The sequence below is a fragment of the Anthonomus grandis genome, chromosome 8 (assembly GCF_022605725.1).
Source record: "Anthonomus grandis grandis chromosome 8, icAntGran1.3, whole genome shotgun sequence".
Classification (NCBI taxonomy): domain Eukaryota; kingdom Metazoa; phylum Arthropoda; class Insecta; order Coleoptera; family Curculionidae; genus Anthonomus; species Anthonomus grandis.
Genome location: NC_065553.1, coordinates 494,249 through 509,593, shown reverse-complemented (window position 1 = coordinate 509,593; position 15,345 = coordinate 494,249). Strand labels below are relative to the sequence as shown.

Genomic DNA, 15,345 nt, shown 5'->3' with positions numbered 1-15,345 from the left:
CTCTCTAACTTTCTTCGTTTTTGAGTTATAGACATGCTGATAGGATTTTTTTTAAAAAAATACCACATTTTCCGAAGAAAAATTATTTTTTCCCTCCCTGTCTATTTTTTCGAAAAACGTTGATAGAGGTGTCTAATCATTTTATTTGAAGAATATTTGTACAAATTTTCAACTCTTTAACTTTCTTCGTTTTTGACTTATGCACATGCTGATAGGATTTTTTTTTTAAAAATACCACATTTTCAGAAGAAAAATTATTTTTTACCTCCCTGTCTATTTTTTCGAAAAACGTTGATAGAGGTGTCTAATCATTTTATTTGAAGAATATTTGTACAAATTTTCAACTCTCTAACTTCCTTCGTTTTTGAGTTATAGACATGCTGATAGGATTTTTTTTTAAAAAATACCACATTTTCCGAAGAAAAATTATTTTTTACCTCCCTGTCTATTTTTTCGAAAAACGTTGACAGAGGTGTCTAATCATTTTATTTGAAGAATATTTGTACAAATTTTCAACTCTCTAACTTTCTTCGTTTTTGACTTATGCACATGCTGATAGGATTTTTTTTTTAAAAATACCACATTTTCAGAAGAAAAATTATTTTTTACCTCCCTGTCTATTTTTTCGAAAAACGTTGATAGAGGTGTCTAATCATTTTATTTGAAGAATATTTGTACAAATTTTCAACTCTCTAACTTTCTTCGTTTTTGAGTTATAGACATGCTGATAGGATTTTTTTTAAAAAAATACCACATTTTCCGAAGAAAAATTATTTTTTCCCTCCCTGTCTATTTTTTCGAAAAACGTTGATAGAGGTGTCTAATCATTTTATTTGAAGAATATTTGTACAAATTTTCAACTCTTTAACTTTCTTCGTTTTTGACTTATGCACATGCTGATAGGATTTTTTTGAAAAAAATACCACATTTTCAGAAGAAAAATTATTTTTTACCTCCCTGTCTATTTTTTCGAAAAACGTTGATAGAGGTGTCTAATCATTTTATTTGAAGAATATTTGTACAAATTTTCAACTCTCTAACTTTCTTCGTTTTTGACTTATGCACATGCTGATAGGATTTTTTTTTTAAAAATACCACATTTTCAGAAGAAAAATTATTTTTTACCTCCCTGTCTATTTTTTCGAAAAACGTTGATAGAGGTGTCTAATCATTTTATTTGAAGAATATTTGTACAAATTTTCAACTCTCTAACTTTCTTCGTTTTTGACTTATGCACATGCTGATAGGATTTTTTTTTTAAAAATACCACATTTTCCGAAGAAAAATTATTTTTTACCTCCCTGTCTATTTTTTCGAAAAACGTTGATAGAGGTGTCTAATCATTTTATTTGAAGAATATTTGTACAAATTTTCAACTCTCTAACTTTCTTCGTTTTTGAGTTATAGACATGCTGATAGGATTTTTTTTAAAAAAATACCACATTTTCCGAAGAAAAATTATTTTTTCCCTCCCTGTCTATTTTTTCGAAAAACGTTGATAGAGGTGTCTAATCATTTTATTTGAAGAATATTTGTACAAATTTTCAACTCTCTAACTTTCTTCGTTTTTGACTTATGCACATGCTGATAGGATTTTTTTGAAAAAAATACCACATTTTCCGAAGAAAAATTATTTTTTACCTCCCTGTCTATTTTTTCGAAAAACGTTGATAGAGGTGTCTAATCATTTTATTTGAAGAATATTTGTACAAATTTTCAACTCTCTAACTTCCTTCGTTTTTGAGTTATAGACATGCTGATAGGATTTTTTTTTAAAAAATACCACATTTTCCGAAGAAAAATTATTTTTTACCTCCCTGTCTATTTTTTCGAAAAACGTTGATAGAGGTGTCTAATCATTTTATTTGAAGAATATTTGTACAAATTTTCAACTCTCTAACTTCCTTCGTTTTTGAGTTATAGACATGCTGATAGGATTTTTTTTTTAAAAATACCACATTTTCCGAAGAAAAATTATTTTTTACCTCCCTGTCTATTTTTTCGAAAAACGTTGATAGAGGTGTCTAATCATTTTATTTGAAGAATATTTGTACAAATTTTCAACTCTTTAACTTTCTTCGTTTTTGACTTATGCACATGCTGATAGGATTTTTTTGAAAAAAATACCACATTTTCAGAAGAAAAATTATTTTTTACCTCCCTGTCTATTTTTTCGAAAAACGTTGATAGATGTGTCTAATCATTTTGTTTGAAGAATATTTGTACAAATTTTCAACTCTCTAACTTTCTTCGTTTTTGAGTTATAGACATGCTGATAGGATTTTTTTTAAAAAAATACCACATTTTCCGAAGAAAAATTATTTTTTCCCTCCCTGTCTATTTTTTCGAAAAACGTTGATAGAGGTGTCTAATCATTTTATTTGAAGAATATTTGTACAAATTTTCAACTCTCTAACTTCCTTCGTTTTTGAGTTATAGACATGCTGATAGGATTTTTTTGAAAAAAATACCACATTTTCCGAAGAAAAATTATTTTTTACCTCCCTGTCTATTTTTTCGAAAAACGTTGACAGAGGTGTCTAATCATTTTATTTGAAGAATATTTGTACAAATTTTCAACTCTCTAACTTTCTTCGTTTTTGAGTTATAGACATGCTGATAGGATTTTTTTGAAAAAAATACCACATTTTCCGAAGAAAAATTATTTTTTACCTCCCTGTCTATTTTTTCGAAAAACGTTGATAGAGGTGTCTAATCATTTTATTTGAAGAATATTTGTACAAATTTTCAACTCTCTAACTTTCTTCGTTTTTGACTTATGCACATGCTGATAGGATTTTTTTTTTAAAAATACCACATTTTCAGAAGAAAAATTATTTTTTACCTCCCTGTCTATTTTTTCGAAAAACGTTGATAGAGGTGTCTAATCATTTTATTTGAAGAATATTTGTACAAATTTTCAACTCTCTAACTTTCTTCGTTTTTGAGTTATAGACATGCTGATAGGATTTTTTTTAAAAAAATACCACATTTTCCGAAGAAAAATTATTTTTTCCCTCCCTGTCTATTTTTTCGAAAAACGTTGATAGAGGTGTCTAATCATTTTATTTGAAGAATATTTGTACAAATTTTCAACTCTCTAACTTCCTTCGTTTTTGAGTTATAGACATGCTGATAGGATTTTTTTGATAAAAATACCACATTTTCCGAAGAAAAATTATTTTTTACCTCCCTGTCTATTTTTTCGAAAAACGTTGACAGAGGTGTCTAATCATTTTATTTGAAGAATATTTGTACAAATTTTCAACTCTCTAACTTTCTTCGTTTTTGAGTTATAGACATGCTGATAGGATTTTTTTGAAAAAAATACCACATTTTCCGAAGAAAAATTATTTTTTACCTCCCTGTCTATTTTTTCGAAAAACGTTGATAGAGGTGTCTAATCATTTTATTTGAAGAATATTTGTACAAATTTTCAACTCTCTAACTTTCTTCGTTTTTGACTTATGCACATGCTGATAGGATTTTTTTTTTAAAAATACCACATTTTCAGAAGAAAAATTATTTTTTACCTCCCTGTCTATTTTTTCGAAAAACGTTGATAGAGGTGTCTAATCATTTTATTTGAAGAATATTTGTACAAATTTTCAACTCTTTAACTTTCTTCGTTTTTGACTTATGCACATGCTGATAGGATTTTTTTTTTAAAAATACCACATTTTTCGAAGAAAAATTATTTTTTACCTCCCTGTCTATTTTTTCGAAAAACGTTGATAGAGGTGTCTAATCATTTTGTTTGAAGAATATTTGTACAAATTTTCAACTCTCTAACTTTCTTCGTTTTTGAGTTATAGACATGCTGATAGGATTTTTTTGAAAAAAATACCACATTTTCAGAAGAAAAAATATTTTTTACCTCCCTGTCTATTTTTTCGAAAAACGTTGATAGAGGTGTCTAATCATTTTATTTGAAGAATATTTGTACAAATTTTCAACTCTCTAACTTTCTTCGTTTTTGACTTATGCACATGCTGATAGGATTTTTTTGAAAAAAATACCACATTTTCCGAAGAAAAATTATTTTTTACCTCCCTGTCTATTTTTTCGAAAAACGTTGATAGAGGTGTCTAATCATTTTATTTGAAGAATATTTGTACAAATTTTCAACTCTTTAACTTTCTTCGTTTTTGACTTATGCACATGCTGATAGGATTTTTTTTTTTAAAATACCACATTTTCCGAAGAAAAATTATTTTTTACCTCCCTGTCTATTTTTTCGAAAAACGTTGACAGAGGTGTCTAATCATTTTATTTGAAGAATATTTGTACAAATTTTCAACTCTCTAACTTTCTTCGTTTTTGAGTTATAGACATGCTGATAGGATTTTTTTGAAAAAAATACCACATTTTCCGAAGAAAAATTATTTTTTACCTCCCTGTCTATTTTTTCGAAAAACGTTGATAGAGGTGTCTAATCATTTTATTTGAAGAATATTTGTACAAATTTTCAACTCTCTAACTTTCTTCGTTTTTGACTTATGCACATGCTGATAGGATTTTTTTTTTAAAAATACCACATTTTCAGAAGAAAAATTATTTTTTACCTCCCTGTCTATTTTTTCGAAAAACGTTGATAGAGGTGTCTAATCATTTTATTTGAAGAATATTTGTACAAATTTTCAACTCTTTAACTTTCTTCGTTTTTGACTTATGCACATGCTGATAGGATTTTTTTTTTAAAAATACCACATTTTTCGAAGAAAAATTATTTTTTACCTCCCTGTCTATTTTTTCGAAAAACGTTGATAGAGGTGTCTAATCATTTTGTTTGAAGAATATTTGTACAAATTTTCAACTCTCTAACTTTCTTCGTTTTTGAGTTATAGACATGCTGATAGGATTTTTTTGAAAAAAATACCACATTTTCAGAAGAAAAAATATTTTTTACCTCCCTGTCTATTTTTTCGAAAAACGTTGATAGAGGTGTCTAATCATTTTATTTGAAGAATATTTGTACAAATTTTCAACTCTCTAACTTTCTTCGTTTTTGACTTATGCACATGCTGATAGGATTTTTTTGAAAAAAATACCACATTTTCCGAAGAAAAATTATTTTTTACCTCCCTGTCTATTTTTTCGAAAAACGTTGATAGAGGTGTCTAATCATTTTATTTGAAGAATATTTGTACAAATTTTCAACTCTTTAACTTTCTTCGTTTTTGACTTATGCACATGCTGATAGGATTTTTTTTTTTAAAATACCACATTTTTCGAAGAAAAATTATTTTTTACCTCCCTGTCTATTTTTTCGAAAAACGTTGATAGAGGTGTCTAATCATTTTATTTGAAGAATATTTGTACAAATTTTCAACTCTTTAACTTTCTTCGTTTTTGACTTATGCACATGCTGATATGATTTTTTTTTTAAAAATACCACATTTTCCGAAGAAAAATTATTTTTTACCTCCCTGTCTATTTTTTTGAAAAACGTTGATAGAGGTGTCTAATCATTTTATTTGAAGAATATTTGTACAAATTTTCAACTCTTTAACTTTCTTCGTTTTTGACTTATGCACATGCTGATAGGATTTTTTTTTTAAAAATACCACATTTTCAGAAGAAAAATTATTTTTTACCTCCCTGTCTATTTTTTCGAAAAACGTTGATAGAGGTGTCTAATCATTTTATTTGAAGAATATTTGTACAAATTTTCAACTCTTTAACTTTCTTCGTTTTTGACTTATGCACATGCTGATAGGATTTTTTTGAAAAAAATACCACATTTTCAGAAGAAAAATTATTTTTTACCTCCCTGTCTATTTTTTCGAAAAACGTTGATAGAGGTGTCTAATCATTTTATTTGAAGAATATTTGTACAAATTTTCAACTCTCTAACTTTCTTCGTTTTTGACTTATGCACATGCTGATAGGATTTTTTTGAAAAAAATACCACATTTTCAGAAGAAAAATTATTTTTTACCTCCCTGTCTATTTTTTCGAAAAACGTTGATAGAGGTGTCTAATCATTTTGTTTGAAGAATATTTGTACAAATTTTCAACTCTCTAACTTTCTTCGTTTTTGAGTTATAGACATGCTGATAGGATTTTTTTTAAAAAAATACCACATTTTCCGAAGAAAAATTATTTTTTCCCTCCCTGTCTATTTTTTCGAAAAACGTTGATAGAGGTGTCTAATCATTTTATTTGAAGAATATTTGTACAAATTTTCAACTCTCTAACTTTCTTCGTTTTTGACTTATGCACATGCTGATAGGATTTTTTTGAAAAAAATACCACATTTTCCGAAGAAAAATTATTTTTTACCTCCCTGTCTATTTTTTCGAAAAACGTTGATAGAGGTGTCTAATCATTTTATTTGAAGAATATTTGTACAAATTTTCAACTCTCTAACTTCCTTCGTTTTTGAGTTATAGACATGCTGATAGGATTTTTTTTTAAAAAATACCACATTTTCCGAAGAAAAATTATTTTTTACCTCCCTGTCTATTTTTTCGAAAAACGTTGATAGAGGTGTCTAATCATTTTATTTGAAGAATATTTGTACAAATTTTCAACTCTTTAACTTTCTTCGTTTTTGACTTATGCACATGCTGATAGGATTTTTTTGAAAAAAATACCACATTTTCAGAAGAAAAATTATTTTTTACCTCCCTGTCTATTTTTTCGAAAAACGTTGATAGAGGTGTCTAATCATTTTATTTGAAGAATATTTGTACAAATTTTCAACTCTCTAACTTTCTTCGTTTTTGACTTATGCACATGCTGATAGGATTTTTTTTTTAAAAATACCACATTTTCAGAAGAAAAATTATTTTTTACCTCCCTGTCTATTTTTTCGAAAAACGTTGATAGAGGTGTCTAATCATTTTATTTGAAGAATATTTGTACAAATTTTCAACTCTTTAACTTTCTTCGTTTTTGACTTATGCACATGCTGATAGGATTTTTTTTTTAAAAATACCACATTTTTCGAAGAAAAATTATTTTTTACCTCCCTGTCTATTTTTTCGAAAAACGTTGATAGAGGTGTCTAATCATTTTATTTGAAGAATATTTGTACAAATTTTCAACTCTCTAACTTTCTTCGTTTTTGACTTATGCACATGCTGATAGGATTTTTTTTTTAAAAATACCACATTTTCAGAAGAAAAATTATTTTTTACCTCCCTGTCTATTTTTTCGAAAAACGTTGATAGAGGTGTCTAATCATTTTATTTGAAGAATATTTGTACAAATTTTCAACTCTTTAACTTTCTTCGTTTTTGACTTATGCACATGCTGATAGGATTTTTTTGAAAAAAATACCACATTTTCCTGCTCCTTAGTTAAATTTTGAAGATCTTCTTTTTCTAATGACTGCCAAAAGTTCTTCACTCTTGTTATTTAGTGTTTCAACTATTTTCTTTTCAGTTTCAAAAACCTCGTCTTCAAAATCCTGAGTTATACGTCTCTGTTTTATGAGAGCATCTTGTTGGGTTTTGCACTTAAGCTATATATTAGCTATTTCCATCTGCAAGTCTCTAATAACCTCATCCTTATCATATTCCAACTAATCATACTGATTATTCTTTTCAGTTATTTATAACTTTAAGATGTGATTTTCTTTTCTAAGTTTAACCACTACTTCTGTTAGTGGGTTAGGTCTTTGGTTAGTTTCATAAGACTTTTTGCAATTAGTGAAACAGTATATTCTGTGAAGGCTTAGTTTTTCATGTGACTTAAAGTCCCTGGCTAAACAGCTTGGGTGAAATATATGGGAACATGTCACACAATAATAGTGTATATGATTTAATTGAACAATATTTAAACTTGAACTTGGATGCCATGTTGTTTTTTTATGGTGATAATAAAATAGAAAAGAAATAACTTGGGCTTTAACGGTGCAGAGCGAAAAATAGAGTATAGCACTCAAAATCTTTCAGAAGCAGGTAAAATTCAACGGTGTTAGCAATTTGGCAATTTTGTTATCACAATGGTAACAATTTTACAATTAAAAAATAGACAATACAAACTTCTATACAGATTGGCGAATGAATCACTACACATTTAACGTTCCTAACAGGCGAGATGTTGCAACGCTGCCTCTGCGACCGTACGCTGGTGTTCGAGGTTCGAGCTCGATTAATTTAGATTTTGTTTAAGTAAGTGTCTGACGTCAGTAGGGGCTGTATATCTTGCGGAAAAATTAAAAAAAAAGTATTACGCAGGATTTACATGCGTAAAACCCGCATAGACTCGTAGTTACAATTTTTTTATGCTATGCATTGGATGTTGAAAATTAAAGGGTTGTTCTTATTAAAATAAAATATAAACTTTAATGAAAATAGAATGTAAACATTATAAAAAAACAAAAATAAAATTCTAAATAATAAACCTAACAAATAATTCTTTAAATAAGAGGCTCAAAAAGACGTCCTTCTTTCGCTAAACAAAAGGTTAGTCTATCTTAAAAGCTGTTTCTCACTTCCAAAAGAGTTTGAGGTAAAATGGAATTGGCAGATTCAACAATTTTGTTTTTCAGTTTCTCTAAATTCGTGGGCCTACTATTACAATTTTTATAAATAGTCTCCTTAAGATAACTCTACAAATAAAAGTCATTTGATGACAAATTGAGTAGTGATTTGTCGACAATCTTGGAGGCCATTTAATATTGCCAGTCCCACTAATAAGGCGGTTAGGAAAAGTATTTGTTAAAAATTCTTTTACTATAACCGTATTATGAGCAGGACAGCCATCTTGTTGAAAATAGATTGATCCCAGGTCTATATCAGGGAAGAGGTTTGGTAGCAACTCAAGGTATTTTTCGGCGTTCAAAGTCCCATCAATGAATAATGGCCCAATAATATAGTCGCCCAAAATACCAGCCCAAACATTTAACTTTTGAGGGTACTGAGTACGGCACTGAAGACTTCTGTGCACGTTTGCCTGACACCAGTAACGAACAATGGAAGGATTGTGTTTACCATGCAATGGAAAAAGGAATCATCTGAAAACAAAATATTTTCTAAGAAGTTTTAATTTTCATTTGTCTTTTCCATTAATTTACTAAATCCTTACAATGAGGTCTGCTGATTGTGCCATGCCGAAAATAGCAAATCACGCGATCGGAATCCGCCACGGCGCTTATCAACTAGAAAGTAAGCGAGAAGCGTTGCCATTTATAAAGCCTATATGTAGTCTTCTATTCGCCAACCTGTATATTAACACGGAACAATTCTTATTACAGTCGAATATTAACGAGTATTATGTCTGCAATGGAAACTGAAACTCTGTCTCTCTCTCTACTCCAAAAAGATTGCGGATAAAAGTTATAGTATTTAAACGTAGTGATATAAAATGTTACATTATCTGCAATTTACTAGAGAAAACCAGACTGTCCTGAAAAGTTATCCCAAAAATTAAGTGATACAATATAGCATGATAAAGTGTTCATCATAAAATCTTAAAATCTGCACCTAAATCAATTCAAAATTTCTAAAAAATCTAAATCTACCTGTTTAATACAAGAAACATTTCTTGGAAACTCACATGTCCTATTGAATATCCACAAAAGCATCACATACCGTTTATTACAGGCTTTTTACTGAATGCAACCTGCAAAGAGTAAAATGTAAAGAATGTCATTAATCTCTTTAACAAAAGAGGGCGAAACCAAAACTACCCCCCATAAGATCTTGGGCTTCTTGAAAAGAATCTCACCCCATGAAACACTCGAACACAGAGAAGCGGAAATTCACCGATGGAAAACTTGAGTTTGAGGTGTCAAAATGTAGATTTTTAAAATTTTTCCAGTTTTTACCGCACTTAATTATTTACTTGGTCTCTGAGTAGCTTTAAATGTAATTTTTCGTACGAAATTAGGTTTTCTATAGACGAGATATCCTATTTTCTCAAGTCCATGATCGATGATCCTTGTGTCTGAAAATGGGCATATATGGTCAAGTTTTTTTCATATTTGAAATTCTACTTGTTTCATTGTTCACTACTGTCTCAATGGAATTATATTCCTTCAAAAAAGAGGAATTACATTTCGCTACATTCAACCATGATCCTCGGGTCTGATGTGGATTACGATTCTACGGAAAAAAATTGTAGTGACTTTTTTGCATGTAAAAGAAAATAAATAGGCGAACAATCTGAATATTTTTATTTAAACCAGAAAAAAATCGGCTATTTTCCCTATGATAATCTACCTCAGATCTCAAGTTGTATATTTATTTTTTATCGATATTTGATGCCATTATACATTTCAAACACTGTAAAATCCCGACTCGAATACTGAAATAACAAAAAAAATCATTTATATTTGTCACTGACGAAAAAAGCTAAAAAGACGAAATTACCCCCTAAAACGAGCCCTTACGGCTATAATTTGTCTCTCTTGAAAAGAAAGTAGCAAACGTCTACAATTGCGACACTCAGGACAGAGAAAGCGACAAAAAAAACCGACAACAATAAGCATTATTACGTTTATTATGAAGTGGAATTAGTAATGAAAAACGCCGAAAAGAAGTTAATCGCGATGGGTTCCCCGAAAAAGAAGAATAATAAAAAGAACGAACGGTTAAAGTTAATTATTATGCACTTCCTGCACATTTTTGCAACTACCCGACATCTGTCCCGGCAGGTGACGAGACGACGGAACAAGATAATATTCATTTATCCGATGTGGGGATTATTTTTTTGCATGTTATTTATAGCGAAACGGGAATATTTTATAAGGTAAATACAAATTTATGTATTAATTTTTGGTTTATATTTTCATTTATAGTATCGTAAGGGAATTCAGGAATACTCTTTTGTCAGCAATACTCTGTCGCCAAGAATAAACTTTATCTCGTTTTACATAACACTGCTTTCCTGTCAAATTTGATGAATTGTCAAATTTGAACAATCATCATCCTCCAGGGTCAGTAAGTTCCTTTAATAAGGGTACTATATGAGTTATCCACGTTCAAATATGCATTACTAAAGAAAGCTGAACTAATACTAACATAATATAATATAAGCTGAAAGTGTTACTATTGTGCATCAAAATATCCAAATAATCTTTTCATTCCAGGCGTTTTAGAAATTCATTGGCTTGTTTTCATATTATATTTAAATGATCCAAGCGGATCACAAACGATTTTCTAGTGACAATTAGAAAAAGAAAACAGTGCAAATTGATTGTTCTTTTATTATGCTAAACAAGTACAAAAAATGTATAAAGTAAATGACCAAAATTAATTGCAAAAACAAAACATAACGAATATAGAAAAAAAATTAACGAAAACTTTACCACTTTACTGACTCTTGTGCCTGGGTTATAATTATGCGTAATTATTCAAAACAGTTAATTTTTGAATAATAAATGTTAATAGAATATTTTACGTTGCATTCAGTTAGTTAGCATGTGCCTAGTATTTTAATAAAGAAAGGGATTCAAGAAAAATTAAGTGTGATTTAAAAGAAGCTTGGTTTTTAATTTAAAAGTTTTTTCAGTGTCAGCAAAATTAATTACTTTGAATTTATTAATCAAATTTGGTACGACATAAGAAAAGGATCGCTTAAAGAGTTCTTTGCTATGGCAGGAATTGTTAAAAGATTTTTACGTCTTATATTAAGATTATGCACATCAGTACGATAGGTAAGCTTTTCAAGTAAGTAAGGCGGAGTTTTTGATTTAAGAATTTTGTAAGAAAAGCATAAAATATGTAATATTCGTCTATTGTGCATATTTAGCCAACCTGCTTCTTTTAATTTATAAGAAATATGTTGCCGTCTTCTTATACGAAATATAAGTCTTAAGCAAGAGTTTTGAAGTTTTTGAATTCTACCTGAGTCGGAGTTATCGAGACATGGTTCATAAATTGTGTCGCAAAAATTTAACTGTGATAGTACTAAAGTATCACAGAGCAGTTTTTTGATACTTGAGCTTAAAAAATGTCTTTGACGATATATTGTTTTTAAGGCAGAATATCCATTTTTTAGTTTAAGGGTAACACGTTCTTTGAATCTAAGTTTATAGTCCATTACTAGTCCAAGATTTTTTGCAGAGTTTTTAAAACTTATTATATCCTTATTAAGGTGTACATTTAAATTACTTAAAATATTAGTTCGATGATTGTCACTACAAAAAAGAATAGCTGCTGATTTAGTGGGGTTAATCTTTAGAAGTAATTTTTGAGTTTCTATATTTAAGGTATTTAAATCCTCATTTATATATTGATTAGCTTGGACAACATTAGTGTGATGAAATGAATAAAATAGCTGGGTGTCATCTGCATAGCAATGGTGCTTACAGTGTAAAATTTTTTTAGTAATTTGTGAAGTATAAAGAGTATATAACAAAGGACCAAGAATGCTACCTTGGGGCACCCCAGAGGTAACATCCAGTGCATTTGATTTATTGTTATTAAGCACTACTCTTTGTTTTCGATTAAACAAGAAAGAAGACACCAATGCCAACGCAGACTCAGCAAAACCCATATATTCTAATATAGCCAGTAATATTCTGTGATTTACCATGTCAAAGGCTTTAGAAAAATCTAAGAGAACCAACACAGTAGTTTTATTTTTATCAAGTTCCTTAAAAATATCATCTGTCACTTTAGATAAGGCGGTTGCACAACTATACCCCTTACGAAACCCAGACTGGTATTTAGGAATTAAATTATTTACATTTAAATATTGAACTATTTGATACTCCATAATTTTTTCTAATATTTTTGATAGTATAGGAAGTACAGATATTGAGCGAACATCATTAAATTCAACAGGATTTTTAATTTTGAGCAAAGGAATAACATTGGCTTCTTTCCATTGATCGGGAAAGCAGTTTTGTTCTAAACATACATTTATAATATGAGTGAATGGTTTAATTATGGCAGGACAACAAAGCAAAATCAGGGTAATGTTTAATTGATCAACGCCAAATGCTTTAGATTTAATAGATTTTAAGTAATTTATTATTATATCTTATGTCACCAAATTAAATTGAAATTCAGCTTAATAATTTAACCTATGTTTTTTAAAATACCCAACAAATTCTTCGTCAGGGTTATTATTGTTTTTGTTAATATTAGAAAAAAAAATTAGGTTTATCTACATCTTGCATAAGAGGAGGAAGTTGTATATTTGATTTATTAGAAATATTTAGTTTATTAAGTTCTTGCCATGTTTCTTTGTTATTACATACTCTAAATCTGTGAGCCAGGTATGCCTTTTTTTCCGCCCTAATTTAACTAGTTGCAAGATTTCTGTACTGCTTATAATTTTCCCGATCCTCGCGACTTTTGGTGTTTCTAAATTTACGTAGAGCCGAGTTGCGAAGTCTTTCTATAAATCTAATATTAGGAGTAATCCAGGGGCAATATGGTCTAGTTTTACCCTTTACGTTTTTTATAGGAGCATGTAAGTTAATTAATTCTAATAAAGATTGAGTAAAAAAAAAACTTTATTATTTAAATCAGTCATATAGTACATATTATGCCAGGGAATCGATTCAATATCAGACTGAAATAAACAAGTGTTGATATTTTGTAAATGTCTATAAGTGAAATTAGAAATTTGAGGCTTGGGTATATCAAAGTTTATATTGCAGTAAATTAGCATATGATCCGATATTTCAATATCCCTTATTCCACAATTCTCTACCGACTCTAAATTTGAGAAAAGTAAATCAATTAAAGACATAGTGGTGTTGGATATTCTGGTAGGGTCAGTTATAATCTGTTGCAAACCATATAATTCAGTAATTTCGCTTAATGATACCTTAAAATTCAAATCTAAAAAATTTATATTAAAGTCACCCAAAAGTAAAATAGACTCATAGTTAACATAAAAGTCGGTCATAATATTTTCAAGACGGGAATAGAATAAATGTATGTCGCTCTTGGGAGGACGATATATATTACCAATTAAAACTTTTTGATAATTTACTTTTAATTCGATCCAGACATGCTCAAGATAATCGCATGTTTCCTTAAGAACTTCACGATAGTCGATAAATGATTTTACATAAACAGCTATACCACCTCCCCTGCTTAATCGATCTTGCCGTATGAGACTATAATTTGGCAATTCTATGACTTCGTTGGTAAACCCTGTATGTAACCATGTCTCTGAAAACCCAATCAAATCATATTGATAACTATCAGTGTTGGGACCACTGTTACTTTTACTGTATGTGGATGACTTGAGTTCATTGAAACTGCAGGGCAAGGTGGTTCAGTTTGCTGATGATACCACCATACTATGGAGCCATAAAAATTCTGACTATATTAAGACTTGTATCCTTGAAGACCTTCAGATTTTATCAGGGTGGTGTGCTTCCAACAGGCTCGTAGATACCTGTGTTCTGCTAAGTTAAGAGATTCTTGCAAACCCCTCTTCATTTCTGAAAAAATCCTAACTCTTTTTTCACTCTTTATCTTAGAAACAGCTGCTCTTATTCACAAAATTCCCAAACTACCCTCTGACACTGGCCATTTGACTCGTCGTGTAAATGATGTTCCCCTACCTATTCCTACGTCTTCCCTTACCAAAAACTCATTAATTTACATAAGTAAAAAAATTTACAATCATGTTCCTCTGTGTGTTAGACATATATCGGATGTTAAGAAATTTAAAAGAGAATTAAAGTCGCTTTTATTGGCTAAGGCATATTATAACCTGGATGACTTTTTTAATGATAGGTTTTAACCTTGGACATGTTGGAAAGTTTTCTTTTTTTCCTTTTTTCTTCTCTAGTTTTGTCAACAAGTTTACCTTTATTTAGTAATTGATTGTTTTATTTAGTTATCTTTAATTTAAGTATGTTCAAAAAGTTTTGTCTTCTTGTGTTTAATTTTGTTCATTGTTTTGTATTTGAAATTGTATTTGTGTTTTGTTTTTTTAGCTTGTAGGATGCTTGTACACAAGATTATTCTTACGTAATATAGCACATTTTCTTTCTTTCTTTCTACATGTACTTGAAAAATATTAAAATTATTTAAGATGGACCTTGCATTAATGTGTGCACATGAAAACATTATTTTAAAGCAAAATAGAAAATTTTTTGTTAAACAATTAAAGTAAGTAAGTACAGGAAAGGAAAAAAAAAGAAAAAAGGGTTAGAATAGGGAGTATATGCTTACAAAAAAAAAAGAAAAAACAAAATTAAACCTAACAACTATCTATAATTATATACACATACATACATATACATATATTTTTCCCTTTTAATGAACACCGAGTTAAGTAAATTAAACACTTATTTACTTTATTTTTGTCGTGTTTGTACTATCCTACTCAATACAAAGAAACTTTAAGCAAAACAGAAAATTATAGTACCTATAAATACGTTAAAAAATAAATCATTTGCATTTAATTATTTAACAT

The 15,345-nt window shown here is 29.2% G+C and overlaps 1 protein-coding gene across 4 annotated transcripts in view; it reads left to right on the top strand.

The window, feature by feature from the left end:
• LOC126739522 (methyltransferase-like protein 22) overlaps positions 1-15,345 on the top strand; it is a 135,513-nt gene that overhangs the window by 71,457 nt on the left and 48,711 nt on the right. The window lies entirely within an intron of this gene.